The sequence below is a fragment of the Camelus bactrianus genome, chromosome 13, assembly GCF_048773025.1.
Source record: "Camelus bactrianus isolate YW-2024 breed Bactrian camel chromosome 13, ASM4877302v1, whole genome shotgun sequence".
In the NCBI taxonomy this organism is placed as follows: Eukaryota; Metazoa; Chordata; class Mammalia; order Artiodactyla; family Camelidae; genus Camelus; species Camelus bactrianus.
The window spans coordinates 14,025,228-14,030,612 of NC_133551.1; the positions used below are offsets into that span (position 1 = coordinate 14,025,228).

Consider the following 5,385-nt stretch of genomic DNA (forward strand, 5'->3'; position numbering starts at 1 on the left):
TCCTCAGCGTAAGCTGGCCCATCGTCTGGTCCACACCTGTCGCCTTGCAGTTGCAGGAGGCCACGTGGCTGCCGACCCCTGGGCCCAAGCTCCCTCCACGGCTCCATACAGTCTCTTGTGAACTGGGAATATTATTTCCTAGCTTTTAATTCACCCTTTTACCCATCTCTCTTTGAAGATCAAGGTCATGCCTCTGGGTTTCTTTTTTTCAGATCTCTAGAATGTTATCTATTGAATTACCCAGTAACTCAAAACCTACAAGCCTGTACTAAGGTGATCCACGATTCTGGCATTCTCCCCCGTCACTTCCCACCGGTGCTTCCCCCAGCCCCTGCATGCCCATCGGGTGGTGTAGTAAGAATTGGGAAGAGGAGGGGTGAGACCGTTGATAGCTATCAGCGATGAGACAATACAGCCGACTTCACTAAAGTACGGCGGGGGGTGGGGGCAGTGGTGAAGAAGTGATGCTCACTGACAAGCAGCACTGGCAGTGTCCACACGAGTCACATGCAGTCTCTCTAAGCCAGCCGCTCACTGGCTTTTGGGGGCAAAATAATTACTTCTACCACGATTTCATGAAGAACCCCCTTCTTATCCCACCCCCATTAATGGATGAGCTAAGCCTGTAGGTTTCTGTTCCAGGCAGAGAGCAATCTGCAAATCTGAAGCTTTCCAAAGAGACTGGAAATGGGTAGTTTTATCGTACACATCCCCAGTCACCTTTCTTACAGCCCTCAGGTGTCAGAAATGTCAGTAAATATTCTTTTCAAGAAAAACAGGAGCCCCTAAATCTGACCTCCCTCCTCACCACCACCCTCCCCACTGTCTGCATCCCCCAGGCACATTCCACACTCAGAGCAATGTGGCCAGGAGAGAGTTAGGCTGTTCCGTGTGATGCGATACGGCCTGCTCAACTTTTGCATAGCAATTCGGCAAACACAGTTTTAAGCATTCAATTCTACTTCTACAGCTTCTTAAAATTCCCTGCAATATAATTATACTGATGGGAATGCAGAAAGATAATTGCTTTTAGAGGAAAGTTTCTCCTTTGTTCCATGTTCATCTGGCTTCCAGAAATGGAACAAGAGCCCTTGAACAGCAGAAATACGCATCCATGTGTCTCTAGTTATCATTTATTTACAAAGATAGACCTTGACAAATGTAATTTGTTCAATAAAATTAAAAGGATGCACGATAATTCACTTAGACAAAGAGACTTGAAAGGGGACGTCATCGACAGCCGGGCCGTCCATCATTCCAAATGATCAGCTGACTTTGAAGAAGTGGCAGGTGTTCCCCTTTTGGAATGCAGCATTGAAATAGTATTTAGAAGGGGGGGAAAAGAGAGCTAGGAATTGGAGCAATTCTTTATTCAGGCAATAATTATACAAATTAGATCTATGAAAGCCAGAGAATGACTGTGCCTTGAACCCTGTCTGTGTGCATAGAACAATGGGGAAATTAATAATTAAATCTATTACATATGCTCATAATTCAATACAAAGGATACCTCCATAGTTCAAACACTCCTGTATTTTCATTTGAATGAGGCTTTCACACATTCTCCTCATTATATATGTATTATATTTTAAATTTAACAGCTTATTTTGTTGCCTTTATGTTTGAATTAATAAGGGCACACTTTAATGCACTAATGGGGGATTGCATTAGCCGGCTCTGCAGACATAACTTTGAAAAATCTCCAGTTTCCCGAGGGTGAAATCAATTTGCCCCAGAACGTGTCGTCTCACAGACACATCTGGAACCTTGGAAGAACAGCTCCCCTCTACAAGCTTCTGATTGGGTCTCTGTATCTGAAAGAGGATCCCCGGAGTAGAAACATTTGCTACATTGACCCGACCCATCGAGATCAAATTCTGGATCTGGCAACCTCTTAGCCAGCTGACATGGTTTCCCCACCTGGCCCATGTTATTTTTCCAGAGAGCAAAAATAATTTGCTTATGAAAAAGTAAAGGTTTATTTTGAATCCAATCATTCATTTTCCATTTTTTGCGTTCCCTCTTTCCCTCTGGCTCCTTCATATCCGTATTTTTAACTCTTCATATGACCTCTGAACCAGGGAGGGTGGCAAAGGGAAGTTAGAGAAGGAAAGAGAGAGAGAGGAAGGAACGCATATCTTATGGTGGGCGATGTTGGGGTTCAGGAGGGGGTGCCACAGTTGCCGGGGTGTGAGGTGCCAATTAACAGCTCCGGAATGACTGGGGTTCTGGGACACGGGGAACATTGGGTAACCTGGAGCACTGAAATCCAAGCGAGCAAAATGAGTTCACAAAGCGGGGGCCCCAGTTACCAAGAAAATAGAGTGACTCCACTGGGGAGATTCAGTGCTAAAGATGTAAGCAAGGCAAACAGCCATCCCCCTGCAGCTCAGAGAAGAGACAAAGGAATCAGTAGCTGAGACAGAGAAAGATAGGAAGCCTAACCAAATGCTCCTATTTCGGTGCGAAGCGGCTGCCAGCACCCCCGGCCGCCCAGGCACACGAGGAGGCGCATGCCGCTGCCACCACTGCAGGATGACGAGGAGTTCTGTGCCTTCGGAGGAGCACCAAATCCAATGATGCTAATTGCATTGCAGATTTCTAGCATCATTAGCAATTCTTAAAATTACATTTGCCCTGCTTAAGTTCTCTATTTCCAGCTTGGCCTATGGAGGGGGCAGGTCTCTGAAGGGGATATGGGTTACAGAGAAATTCAATCGGACACTTCAGTTTCAGGTGTGCAGGTGGAGGCTGGCCGGTGGGGATTCACGGACCAGGAAAAAAAAAATGCTTGTTTGTCTTATTTTAAATGCTGATTGCCGGGAGAATAAACAAAACCTGCAGCTAAATGGGCCTTAAAGGAACACTGGGAATTTTGGAAAGAAAAAAAAAGCCTTACCGAATGACAGTCGGAACTAGCCCTGTGGGTCCTATGGTGACAAGCACCATCCAAACACCCCGAGCGATGGAGTAACTTGCATTTGAAATAGTTGGTGCAGAAAAAACCGCTTCTCCTCTCTCCTTTCGTTTGTTTTCATTTAAGACAAATGAATAAAATCCAGATGAATTGATGTTTTTGCTTTGTTTGTTTGTTTCCTTAAAGAGAACATATTTGCTCATTAGGAAAGCTAGACAGTCAGCTCCGGAAACAAAAGCCCCAAGTCCATATCTCTTTTTCGCAAGGACACTTTGCCCCGACACATCCCAGCTCAAGCATCTCAGTACCATTGGGAAGGGAAGGGACATCCTGGTGCAAGAGCAGAGGTCAGAACCCGCCTCTCCCCAGGCTCCGACTCCCGACACTGGGGCAGGGCTCCGAGCAGATGGGACTTGCACCGTGGAGAAGCCACCAACGCCACACCTCCAGGATGTACCCCCTATGCTGATCTAGCAACAGAAGGGAGGCCAGCTCCTGGGCATTTTTTTATATCATGTAATTAAATACACACACATAGTATCTACACATACACACATGCGTATACACACAGACACTTAGAAATGAATGTTGTATGTACCAGCTCTACGTATACACACACACATAGAAGGGATGTACAGCTTTTGATTGGGTCATCTTTTCACAGTAATTAAGCCAGTTTTAATACAATACTGTTGATGGCTGTTGGCCATCTTTTGCAGAGCAGAAATAAAGTGAGTGTCTCGCACTAGAGGCTGGCTGGCTGGATCAGTCACGTTTGTAGTTATATATTCATTAACAAGCCTAGTTCTCTGCCCGGGGCCAAGGACCACAGGGTCAGGAACACTGAAACCCTGGCAGCAAGTCCGGGTCTCCCGCTGACCGTCACGGAGGGTCATCAGATCTGTGTGAGGGGTTCACGGTCTGCGAAGGACCGGAAGAAGGGTTTGCCTCCTGTCAGACAGGATCACAGCAAGAACCCAGGCCCATCTGTTCTGCCCATGGAATGACGAGGTGACCAACGCCAGGCTGGTGAGCCTTCAGAGCTGCCTGGAGTACCGATGGGCGCGCCAGACCAGGCCGAGGAAAGCTGGATGAGTGGCGGGAGGTCCCCCTTCTATATTCAAGTATCCTCATCTACGGAGTCAATGAAGATAACTGCTTGTCTACCCCATAATATCAGCAAGATAAAAACACAGAGAGGTTTACTCAGATGTGAGGTGTGGACAGTGTTACTATTTTAAACTCCTGAAAGGAGGGTCGTACACCTTAAACGAACACAGTGTTAGAAGTCAATTACATCTCAGTAAACCTGGAAGGGAAAAAACCAGGGCAGCCATTCTCCAACAGGACATACATGATCTCTGCAGGACAAAAATTTAAATAAGGCTTTTCTTTATATCTTTGGCGGCAAAAGGTATTTAGAGGCAAAGAAATGCTTGGTTTCATTTTTAGTCAAAGGGATGGTTTACACAGTCTCACACTGAGAAATTTTTACAAACTCTGACTCACAAAAGCTGAGCAATGGACTTGCCACATGCAGCTGCATTCCAATGAGATGGTACAGCAATATTGGGTGTCCCAAAATATTTTTTGAAAGGAAGGGGCCTGTGTGAAATCCCCCACCGTCCACACGAGGAAACCGACGTGCCACAGGGTTGCACCACTTACCGCCGGCGGCACGGCTACATCAGGAATCCCTCTTCAAGAGTCCCGGGAGGAGAGAGGGGGAAAAGAGTACGCCAGTTAACCCTCTCTTCCTTTCTACCAAGGAAAGGAGGTGACATCGTGGCTCATAAAACGAAGGAAAACACTCATATTTCAGGGAAAGTTACTCCTAACCTCAGACTGGGGGATGGGAGGGGCAGGTACTTCCGGAAGTCTGTGAAATCAGTCTGCGAGGCGAGAGCAATGGCTTTGATCTGATCGAGCTAGCAGCTATCACACTTGAGCCCTCCTTACTGCCAGGAGGGCACTTCACAGGCGTACTAGTTCGTAACCTCCACCACAACCCTATGAAGTCGGCGGCAGTATTCCCATTGTACAGAACAGGAAATTGAGGCTCAAGAAGCGGAGCGACTCACCCCCAGTCCCAGAGCTCTCGGCCGCAGAGGCAGCTTTCAGACACTGCCGCTCCGCAGCCACGGAGCCTGGTTCTTGTAACCCTTCCTGATCCTCCCTTCCCCTTTTCCTTCGGCCAACTCTTCACGCTCTGTCTGGCGTCTCTTTGGCTTCACAGCTGAGGCTTAATTTAGTTGAAGTTTCCATCCACTTGCCAGGCCTGCACTCCTAGGACATTGTACTCACCGGTAAAAGGCAACTTCGGGGGCATAAAAAAGAGAGAGAGGAGAAAGAAACTGCCCTTACCCTCAAATCACGCCCATATCTGACAGTCACGGTGAACAGGAAAAGAATACCTGAGGTGTGCTTTCCGCCCAGAGAAGGAAGGAAAGGGACCACACTTGGCTTAA

General features: G+C 47.2%; 1 long non-coding RNA gene across 1 annotated transcript; it reads right to left on the reverse strand.

Annotated features, from left to right (window-relative positions):
- Positions 1–1,117: 1,117 nt before the first annotated feature.
- Positions 1,118–4,744, reverse strand: LOC141579692 (uncharacterized). Its single transcript, XR_012511549.1, has 3 exons — positions 4,586–4,744; positions 2,900–3,096; positions 1,118–1,298 (listed from the first exon to the last, which is right to left on the reverse strand). It is a non-coding gene; the product is annotated as an uncharacterized LOC141579692 (long non-coding RNA).
- Between the last annotated feature and the right edge of the window lie 641 nt (positions 4,745–5,385).